This window comes from Dasypus novemcinctus, chromosome 22 (assembly GCF_030445035.2).
Source record: "Dasypus novemcinctus isolate mDasNov1 chromosome 22, mDasNov1.1.hap2, whole genome shotgun sequence".
NCBI classification, from domain to species: Eukaryota; Metazoa; Chordata; class Mammalia; order Cingulata; family Dasypodidae; genus Dasypus; species Dasypus novemcinctus.
Genome location: NC_080694.1, coordinates 22,495,690 through 22,507,910, shown reverse-complemented (window position 1 = coordinate 22,507,910; position 12,221 = coordinate 22,495,690). Strand labels below are relative to the sequence as shown.

The window sequence follows — 12,221 nt, the reverse complement described above, 5'->3', positions numbered from 1 at the left end:
GGAATCCCCTATACTGTATATGTGAATTACTGTGATCTAAAACTTTTTTGAAGAAAATTAAAAATTAGAAAAAAAAAGTATGTAGACACTGAGGAAGAAATGAAAGAAATTGCCTTGCCACTGTACATACAGGGCAACATCTATTACAGTGATGAAAGACAAAATGTTAAAAACAAAGTTTTATGATATTTTTCATTTTTAATACCCCAATTTATTTTTACTTCATTTTAGTTTTCCTAAATTAGTATGTATTCTATTTCTAATCTTTCAATCTATCAATACTATTTCATTTTCCTATTCATTGAATTTGACTATATATTAGGCTTCGTTTTTGAAGAAGTTTTGGACCACAGAGAGTTTCAACTATGGCAGGGGAGGAATGCTGCTGTGGGGTGTTATTGATGGGGGCACATGGTTGGGAGAGAGTTCTCCAGGGCATGTACATAGGGTACATAAAAATGTTCAGATATATGTTGGGTATTTTCATAGTAGTTACAGTTAAATGGCAACTGAGGGAGTACTGAGTCCCTAGCCAGGGGAGTTCTGTCACATTCCCCAATATAACAGCAATAAGTCCCCAAGCGCAACAGCAAAGACCAATAAGAAGGATGTTTCAATGATGAGCCCTTTATATTGATGGCTATGCTTATGAGCCTGTGTGCCTGAAATTTGAACTAGGCCTAGAGCTACAGGGTGCCTAAGTGTTACCTCCTGAGAGCCTCCATGTTGCTCAAATGTGGCCACTCCCTAAGCTAAATTCAGCATTTAAATGCATTACCTTCATCCCAGCGTGTGACATGACTCCTGGGGATAAGCCTCCCTGGTGCCAAAGGATTACTACCAATCACTAATTGGTGATAAAACTAGTAAGAGACCTTGAAGTAAAGGGGGAAATGGTAAAGACATATGAGCTTATATGACTATGAATCTTTATAAGAATCAGGAGGACAGCAGAGGGTCATGCTTATGCATGCCTCAGTAGGGTCCCTGAGACAGGCAAAGTAGATACAAGCCTAGGTACTGGTGCTCCTGAGGGCTATGGAGGCACACAGATTCTATGATTATGGCAGTTGGCTCTGGAGTTCAGTACCTTGTCAGTGGGCCCTACCTGGGAATTTGTGCTCCTGAGTGTGATGGAGTTGGACTTAGATGTGAACTTTTTACACATGTCTTTTCTGTCACTTTTCTAAGCCTGTGGTTCATACTAGGGTTGGTGTCTACCCTGGAGACTTCAATCTCTGGACTGACCATGTACCAGGTATGCACTGAGCCTCAGCAGAGTTGCTGCTCCTATTATCCAGTTTGTTAGACTTGCATAGGTCATCTAACAGGAAGGTGAAGATGGTCAATCACCACACCAGGGAACCAAGAGTGTCTAACACTTCAAGCAGGAGAAATGCATACAACAACCATGTGGAATCTAAGCTCCCTCTAGATATAGAGGTGGAGTGGACATCACCAACCCAGGGTCCACAGGATGGAGGAATAAAATATAGATTACAGTGAACTTATTGTTCTTCTACTATAGAATTCTTGTGACTAGTATTAGAAGAAACTGTAGCATTGATGTGGAGAAAGTGGCCATGGTAGTTGCTGATGCCAGGGAGAGGGAAGGAAAGATGAGATATGGGGGCATTTTGGGACTTGGAGTTGCCCTCAATGATATTGCAGGGACAGATGCTAGACATTATATAGCCTACAATAACCCACTGAATATACTGAGGCAGAGAGAGTGTAAACTACAATGTCAACTATAATCCATTTGGTGCAGCAGTGCTCCAAAATGTATTCACCAAATGCAATTAATGGGCCATAATGATGAAAGAAGTTGTTAATCTGGGGGGAGTGGGGTGTGGGAAGGGGGGTATGAGGGAAGTTCATATTTTTTAATGTAGCATTTTCTTGTGATTTATGTATCTTTTAAAAAGACCATTATTAAAAAATAAGTAAAATAAAATAAATTAATACAATCAAAATAAATAAATAAAAACAAAATAACTCATAGGAACCAATATGGTGCAGTGCTTGAGTGCCACCTTCCTACATATGAAGTCTGGGGATCAATCCCCAGGCCTGGTACCTAAAAAAAAGGATGAAAGAAAAAACTATTACAATATAAACAATGTGGAAGGACACATGTACTGTTAGGAAAAAGACTTCCAGCTTATACTCATGAAAAATATTAATACAATGTATAATAATTAATAAATACATAAAGAACAGGAATAGACTTCTCATAATGGATTTCTTAGTAATTTGAACTTTAGGGACAGTGTAAAGAGACAGTATGATGAGGCTGAAAAATAGGAAAATTAGATAATAAAAATATTATTGGAACCTTAGGAAGAATTCAATAACACACCTTTCCCTCATCTGGGTTGAAAAAACTTAAAGCTCACTTCTGAAATCAGATCCATGGAGAACAAAATGCCAACCTTATTACTGATGAAGTGTAGGGTGAAAGTCATGGAGGTGACCAGTTGTCACCTCAGTGAACCACTCCATCCACTAGCCTAGATGTAAGGAAACATGATGATGCTCTGCCTGGATCTAGAGAACAACTTCAGGATTACTGTAAAGAGAGAAAATTTGACCCTGGCATTCGTTTCCTAGAAATGTCATAACAAAGAATTACAAACTAGTTGATTTTAGACCATGGAAAATTTGCTCAAAATCTGAAATCAAGGTGTTGTCATGGCAATGCTTTCTTAAAGTCTCTATGAGAGGATCCTTCCTTGCCTTTACCTAGATTCTGGTGATCACTAGCAGTCTGTGCTTTCCTTGACTTGTGGCAGCAAACTCTGACTTTTGCCGCAGTCATCACATATTCATCTCCCTTCTGAGCTTGTTCACGTGTGTTCTCCTCTTTTAATAAGAATATCAGTCATATCAAATTAGGTTCTCCCAAGTCCTCTGTGACCTTATCTTAATTTGATTATGTTTTATTTAATTATCTTTATTTGGAAAAAAGTCTTCTAAAGAAAATCATTTTCATAGAAGCTGAGGCAAGGATATGAACTTATCTTTTTGTAGCCCAGGTATTATCAACACATAATACCTCCCTAGTTCCCAACATTTCTCTTAAACTTAAGCTGCATAAAAACAAATCAAGTGTTGCATTTTTTTCTTGTCAATAATGAATAGGGTAGGAATAAATTGTCAATGTCATTATCATGAGGAATTTCCTCCCCACTGAAACAGAAGACACATGTTCAAAAGTCTTTTCTTCCATCACTTTGCTGCACTCCTTATTTCTACTGCTATTCTGGGTGTCTTTCTGCGATGACTGGCTTTTTCAATTTTATACAGAAAAAAGTGAAACATTAGGCAGAATGCTTCACCTATATTTGCTTCAAACCTTCAGTGCAATAACGACTGAAAATTTATTCAGCATATGTTCAAATCTAGAATATTTTACCCACATAATCCAGATGAAGTATGCAGAATTATTAATACAGTGGTATTTCTGTCCTTGCACAAATTCCAATTAAACACATAGGAAAGAAAGAATCTGGGAAACGGGCTTGGCCCAGTGGTTAGGGCATCCGTCTATCACATTGTAGGTCCGCATTTCAAACCCCCGGCCTCCTTGACCCCTGTGCAGCTGGCCCATGTGCAGTGCTGATGCACACAAGGAGTGCCCTGCCACGCAGGGGTGTCCCCCGTGTAGGGGAGCCCCACACGCAAGGAGTGCGCCCCATAAGGAGAGCTGCCCAGCGCGAAAGAAAGTGCAGCCTCCCCAGGAATGGCTTCGCCCACATTGCCCGTGCTGCTGACGACAACAGAAGCGGACAAAGAAACAAGATGCAGCAAATAGACACAGAACAGACTACCGGGGGGTGGGGCGGGGGGGATTAAATAAATAAATAAATCTTTAAAAAAAAAGAAATAATCCATTATCAATTTCCATTACTAGTTTCACAGGGAAAAAATAAAGCACCAAGATAAAGTTCCCTTTCAAATAAAGGCCAAATAAATCTTCTAATTTCTGAAACTGCATGGATCAAAGAATCTCTGCATGTTAAAAGTGGGTGATTTCCCTCAGTTTCCACTGCCTGAAATACATCTCAAGTGAAAAAGGAGTCATTAGTTCAGAGATTCACAAATAGTTCACTGCAAAAAATTCTATTAGTCACAAAAATTTCTGATTACAGAGATTATCACAGCATTATCTTTCTACACAAAATACAAATTTAAGTAAAAGGAAATTGATGTTCTTTGAACACAGTAATGGCAATACAGTTACCAAAATCTGTACCTGAGGGAAAGTAAATTAAGAAAATATATTGGACTTTAACTTCATGAAGATGGTCTGCTTCTAATGTCCATGAATTTCAGTCCTAATTTCATGAGACATATTTGATTAGCAAAAATTGGTAATGACATATGTTTGCATATGCCTACATTATTTCATTCTTTTTCCTGATTTGGGAAATTTACAGAAATAGCTGAACCTATTACCAGAATTTGTTTTATGATTTCTTTTTCCTTTTTGCATGTTCATCATCTCTTTAAGGATCTCTTTCTCTTTAAGTCCCATGTTTCGAGCTTTGAAAACATCAAGGTGTTTTATACATTTCTGAATTTTCCTCTGTCACACTTCTTTCAAAAAGACTCACTAGAGTTCCTGACTTTGATCCTCATTCTTCTCTGCCACATGACATTCTAGAATTGTTTAGTGATTATCATTCTTTTCTGGCCAAGACATATTTTTCTTCAAGCTATAGATTCTTTTTAAAAATATATATCTTATTTATTTTTAAAAGATACCTAGATCACACAAAATGTTACATTAAAAATGTATAGGAGATTCCCATATACCCCACTCCCCATTCCCACCACTTTACCCTCATCAACAACTTCTTTCATTATTGTGGTACATTAATTGGAATTGATGAACACATTTTGGAGCACTGCTACTGAGCATGGATCCATAGCCTACATTGTAGTTTTCACTATCTCCCAGTCCATTTGGTAGGTTATGGCAGGATATATAATGTCCTGCATCTGTCCCTGAAATGTCATTCAGGACAACTCCAAGTCCTAAAAATGTCCCCATATTTCACCTCTTTTTTTCTCCCTGCTGTTAGCAACTGCAGTGGCCACTGTCTCCACATAAATGATGTAATTTCTTTCTTGTGAGATATCTCCTCCTGAGAGATATTAAAACAGTGAGCTGTGGTTCTTGGACAGCATGTACTCTTTAATCAATCTTGTCCAATTTCCCCTTCCAATTTAGATATTCCCACCAGAGTTTTCTCCTATTTTTCTAATATCTGTATCAGTCTTTTCTTGCCTTCCTTGTCATATTTCCTGGTACTTTTCTATCATTTCCATTAGTGTTTTTTATGCATTCAGTTCGGGTTTGTTTACTCAGGATTCAGATGATATGCTGCCCAACTATAATTGCCATGTCATCCTACCTTGAAATTCATTCGATTTTTCATGAAGCATTTCATACTGACTTAAAATTACCTATTTTTGTCTGTAAATAGTCAGCTTACTGATGAATATCTTTAAGAGAAATTCCCATATGCTCTTACTTACAGAGGACTTCTTAATTTGCCCCTGCAATTTCTACACATTGGGAAGATATGGCAGTTGATTCTTTGTGATGTTGACTCTTCATCTTATATTTGTAGACCACAGTCATCACAATGGATCTAGGAACTATATAGACATCTTCCACATTTCTAAAACACTGTAATCATTTTCTGATCTATCTTCCTTTTCAACTTTCATATATGTCTTTCATGAACATGATGATCTCAATTTGCACATCATGTCATCCTATCATGTCCTTCAAAATCTCTTAGACTTTATGACTGTGTTTACTTTATCCTTTTTTTCAATGCCTTGTTACACCAAATTTTCCCTCTCTCTACCCTCAGGACCTCTGGTGGCCAATGCCTTTATATCAATGTTTTAAGTTCTTCCATTACTAGAATAATAATCTAATTTGGTACACAATTGCATTCCCCTTATGTTTGTTCATTCCACAATCTTGAGGATTGGGGGATGGTGATGCTCATTTTGTTTCTGACTGAGAGGGTGCTTAGCTCCCATTGGCAGATGGATGCAACTGACTTGCTCACAATTCACCATACTCTGTTTTGGGGATGGATGTTGTCCATAATCATCCTTTAGTTATTTGTCCTTGGTGAATCCAATGAACTGGAGAGTAAATATTGCAATTTATCTTTTTAAAACATTTTCTTGTAAAAACAATATGCAATTCAATATTTCCAATTTTAACCACTTTTGAATGTGCAATTCAGTTGTATTAATTATACTCATAATTTGTGATATTACCCATTTTCAAACCTCTTCTTTTACATCACCTTATACAAAAACTACACCTATTAAGCAATAACTCCCTTTCTCCCTGGGACTAACCCCTGGTAACCTGTGGTCTATTCACCTATCTCTAGAAATTTGCTTTCTCTAGGAAATTCATGTATGTGCATAAAATACTTATTTGTGTATGATGTATTTCACTCAAAATAATGTCTGAGATTTATCTGTGTTGTTTTAGCATGCATCAGAATTTCATTTCTTTAAATGGCTGAATAACAGTCAAATGCATGTATTTACCACATTTTCTTTATTCATTCACCTTTCAATAGACACTCAGGTTGCTTCCATGTTTTACCTCTGCAAAATAATACTGCTACAAACACCTGTTTAGGTCCCTACTTTCAATTCTTTGGAGTATAAATCTAGATGTGCTATTTCTGGGTAATATGAAAATTCTATTTTAAACTTCCTGAGGTGCTGACAAAGTGACTTCCACATAAGATTAGCTGTCACCTACAATGTAAAATTTCCTATTTATCTGCATCCTTATCATAACCACTTATAATTTTCTATGCTTTATTTTTAAGCAATAGTCAACATAGGGGGTATCAAGTGGTGTCACATTTTGGTTTGATTTACAATTCCCCGTGAAATAATATTAAGCATCTTTTCACATGTTTATTGGCCATTTTTAAATAAATCTAATTTATTGATACATATTAAGAAAGAATAAACCCATCCAAAGTGTACAAAAAATGATATTTGGTGTAATCACATATTTGTGCATTCATCACTTCAATCATTCACAGAGCACTTTCATTATTCCAATAATAATAATAAACAAAGAAACAAACAAAACTCATCACCTCTCAATCTCTCGATGCTTCTCCTTCCATATATAGGCTGCTATTAGTTTTCCTTCTCTCTAGTAGATTTGTATTTATAGTTTGCAAAAACAGTTTTATATATGCAATATCACCCTTATTTGTGTTTTACATGAGGTTTTACTATCTAATATGGTCTCTTGTTACAGTTGTTAACTTTCCTTCTGGTAGTATAGATGGCCTTAGGGATTCCTTTTCAACCACTGTCACACCCATAAAATACCACTGCTATTTACAACCACCATGATATGTTTTAAACATTTCTATTCATTTCTAAAGATTTACAAACAATATTTTTACCAATTCTGCACAGATTAATCCTTAGCTTTCCATTCTCTAACTTCCTTCTATTTTCAGATGGCCTAAATTCTAATTATTAACTCAATGAGTTTACACAACATATGTAGTTCATATTAGCACAATAACAGGATTTATAAATGTTGGTCTGTCCTGCTTCACTCAACATAATATCTTCCAGTTTCATCCATGTTGTCATATGCTTCACAATTTTATTTCTTCTTACAGCTGCATATTCCATTGTTTGCATACACCACAATTTGTTTATCCATTCACCAGTTGATATGCCCCTGGGTTGTTTCCTTCTTTTGGCAATTGTGAACAACATTGCTCTGAACATCAGTGTGCAGATGCTATTCATATCACTATTCCTATCTCTCCACAACCTTGCCAGCATTTACCACTTTCAGACTTTTTAATAGCAGCCAATGTAATAGGTGTGAAATGATATATCATTGTAGTTTAAATTTACATTTCCCTAATTGCTTGTGATGTTGACATTTTTTCATGTGTTTCTTCAAAATTTTTGTTTCTTCTTTGGGCAATAGTCTTTTCAAGTCTTTTGCCCATTCTTTAGTTGGGTACTTTGTCTTTTTTATTTTTGAGTTGTATGATTTCTTTGTATATCAAGGATATTAAACCCTTAGATGATCTATGATTACCAAATATTTTCTAACATTAAATTGGCTACCATTTCACCCTTTTGACAAAGTTATTTGAGCTGCAAGTGTGCTTAATTTTGAGGAAGTCCTATTTATTTTTTTTAAATTTTTTTTTGCTTGTGCTTTAGATTTAACCTTTGAAACTACCACCTACCACAAGAACTTGAAGATGTTTTCCTACATTTTCTTCTTGGAGTTTTACAGTTTTGCTTTTATATTTATGCCCTTGGTCTATTTTGATTTAATTTTTGCTGAAAGTGTGAGATAGGGGTCCACCTCTTGCTTTTGGTTATGGTATCCAGTTCTCCCAGCATCATTTATTGAATAGACTGTTGTGGACCTGCTGGAAGGGCTTGACCAATTTTGGCAAGAATCACCTGACTGTAGATATGATGGTCTCTTTCTGTGTTCTTGATTGTGTTCATTTAGTCAATGAGCCTGTCTTTATGCCAGTACCTTGCTGTTTTTGCCATTGTAGCTAAGTAATATGCTTTAAAATCAGGAAATGAGAGTTCTCCAACTTAATTCTTTCTTTTTAAAATCTTTTTGGCTTACCCTTCCAAATAAATTTCATAATTGGATTTTTCACTCCTGCAAAAGAAAAGCTATTGGTATTTTTGGGGGTTGCTTTGAATCTGTAAATCAGTTTTGGTAAAATTACCATATTCAAAGTATTTTGTCTTCCAGTCCATAAACATGGACTGTCTTTTCATTTATTTAAGTCTTCTTCAGTTTCTTTGAGCAATGTTTTGTAGTTTTCTGAATATAGGTCTTTATATCCTTGGTTAAGTTTATTTCTAAATATTTAATTATTTCATTTGCTATTATAGATGGAATATTTTCCCTGATTTTCCCTCAGATTGCAGATCAATAGTTTATAGAAACATTATTGATTTTTGTGTATTAATCTTGTATCCTGCCACTTTGCTGAACTCACCTTTTAGTTCCAGTAGCTTTGCTTTGGATTTTACAGGATATTCTAGACATAGGATAATACCATCAGCAAATAGTGAAAGTTTTATTTTTCCCTTTATGGGTGCCTTTGATTTCTTTATTTAGCTAAATTGCACTAGCTAGAACTTCTATCAAAATATTGTGTAAGAATGGTGACAGTGAAAATCCTTGTCTTATTCTTAATCTCAGGGCAAAAGCTTTTTGTTTTACACCATTGAATAATATGCTAGCTGTAGGTTTAACATATATGCACTTTACCAAATTGAGAAAGCTTCCTTCTAGTCCTATCTTTTGGAATGTTTTTTATCAAGAAAAAGTTGCTTTATTTTGTCAAATACCTTTTCAGCATCAACTGAGAGAATTATGTTTAATCTCCTTTAATTTAACAATTGGTTTATTACTCTAATTGATTTTCTTGTGATGATCCACCCTTGCATACCTGGAATAAAATTCACTTGATCATGGTGTATAATTCTTTTAATGAGCTTTTGGATTCAGTTCACAAGTATTTAGTTGAGGATTTTTATATCTATATTCATGAGAGATATCAGTCGATAGTTTTCTTTTTTTGTAGGATCTTTATCTAGTTTTGGTATCAGGGTGATGGTGCCTTCATAGAATGAGTTTTGTATGGTTCTTTCCTATTTACTTTTTTGGAAGTGCTTGAGCAATATTGGTTTTAGATCATCTTTAAGTGATTGTGAAATTCAACTTTGAAGCTATATGGTCCCACGTTATTCATTTTTTGGAGGTGGTTCATGGACTGTTTTAATCACTTCACTTGTGAATGGTTTGTTGAAATCTATTTCTTTTAGGGTCAGTGTAGGTGGTTTGTTTCTGTCAATCTTTCCATTTGCTTTACATTGTCTAGTTTTATAGCATACAGTAGTTCATAATATCCTTTTATGATTTCTTTTATTTCTGTGGGGTCAGTGGTAATGCCCCCTCACATTTCTGATTTTATTTATTTCCATATTGTTTCTTTCTCAGTCTAACTAAGGGTTTGTCGAGTCTATTGATCCTCTCAAAGTAACAATTTCAGTTTTGTTGCTCCTCTCTATTATTTTTCAGATCTCTATTTCATTTATTTCTTCTGTGGTCTTTACTGTTTCTTTTCTTTGGCTTGGTTTGGGATTAGTTTGCTGTTCTTTTCTAGTTCCTCCAATTGTACAGTTAGATCTTCAATTTCAGCTCTCTCTTCTTTTTTTATTTTTAATTCCTGCATGAATGTCATTCCTTTATTGAAATTAAAATTATTCTATACATAATATAAAAATGCTCCACAAAAGAGGAAGGTGAATGTTAACCAGCAATAGGACAAAGCTAATTTCAAAAGACAGAGATATGGAAATATTTTCACAGTTCTGTTTCAGTGTATACAGAGGTCAGACTTCACCTATGTATTTATTTCTGCAGGCACAAGGTTTTCGATGAGGAGGCTCAGGAACGTCTCCAGCTGCTTCCTTGATCTGTATGCAATTAGTCCTCCCTTATTGCACCACTGATCTACTCCAGTAGCATCTCTGTTTTCTACATGGTACACCAACTGTGGCAAATCCAGCCCCATTTCTGGATTTCTTCCTAAGCATTCTTTTAAATCTACCATTCCCCCACCCATGGAACTCAATATGGCATGAGCAGCACAAGTGTCCCACTTGAATGTGGTGTCTTCAGAAAAGATGTAAATGTCAACAAGGCCTTGGACAACACAGAGGCTCTTGTACAGCTCCAGCGGCCCAGAATACTCTATCTCCACATACACAGGACAATGCAGCTTTGATGTTTTCCTTTGCACTTGTACTAATGACAGCTGAAAAACAGTGGGAGCATTCCACTTCAGAGTTAGTGTTTTCAGTCCATTGGCTGGGTGTTTCAGTGCTGTTTCTTTTAGGGTTGGAGAGCTGAAGGGAATGGATATTGGTCCCCATGTAAGAAAGGCCCCAAAAGCACTGTCCTTTCCACCTGAGAGTGTTTAGGTCTTGTGACACAAAGGGTTGATTGATAACTCCAATCAGGGGCACTCTTGTCTGTAGGTCATATACACCAATTAAAATGGTGACACACTGGAGTCCACAGGGGAAGATTCTGCAGTTGGGTTTGACATCAGCAGAGTCTTTAATATACTGATAAATTGAATCTATGGGATCCACCCATATTCCCAAAATGTCCTGTGAAATGTTGATCTCTATGGAATCCAGAGCTGGGTCAGTAAAGGAGAAGTCCTGATGAACAACCTTAGCTAATGCTTCAGATGCCACCTTGTTATCATTAAGGACTTTGCTAAGAAGCTCTCCTGTTTCTTCCTCTCTGGAACACAGCCTCAGAGGAATCTTTTCCCCCAAATCATTAGTAAACTCATTGGCTTATTCTCCAGAAATATTTTTTCCCAAACCTGGAAACCTGGTCTCCATATACTGTTTTATAAATTCCTGTACCAGTACATCAGCCAGGGTCTTGAAGTCAACTGCAAACTTCTTGTTCTTTTCTCCCTCTTTTCTTCTATCAGCAGCTGGAAGAGAGCTTCCTGCTGCCTGCACACCCGGGCAATGTTGGCAGGTTTCTCAGAGACACAGAGCAGTGCCCGGAGGATATCTGACATTTCTGAATCTTGCTTTTCAGATGCAGCTGCTGGTGGAATCTGCACCCACTGTCTGGGCCATCAGCTGTTGAAGTTGGGCCACTGCTCTCGACAACTGCCAGATCAGCTTCTTCGACCTAAGCCGAGGATGCGGAGGAGCCTCTTCTTTTTTAATGTAAGTATTCCTGACTATAAATTTCCTTCTCAGTACTTCCTTTGCACTATTTCATAGGTTTTGATATATTGTGTTCTCATTTTATTCATCTCAAGATATTTGTGGAATTCTCTTGCAATTTCTTTTGACCAAATGTTTATTCAAGAGTGTGTTATTGAATCTCCACATATTTATGAATTTCCCTTTTCCCATCCATTATTGATTTGCAGCTTAATTCAGTTATGATCACAGAAAGTGTTTTGTATAATTTTAATCTTTTTTAATTTATTGAGGTATGTCTTGTGACCTGACACACTGTCTCTTTTGGAAAAGGACCCAAGAGAACTTGAAAAGAAAGTATATCCTGCTGTTTTGGTGTTCAGTGCTGTATAGAA

The 12,221-nt window shown here is 36.3% G+C and overlaps 1 pseudogene; it reads right to left on the bottom strand.

Annotated features, from left to right (window-relative positions):
- Positions 1–10,318: 10,318 nt before the first annotated feature.
- On the bottom strand, positions 10,319–11,822 carry LOC131275205 (inositol polyphosphate 1-phosphatase pseudogene; annotated as a pseudogene).
- Between the last annotated feature and the right edge of the window lie 399 nt (positions 11,823–12,221).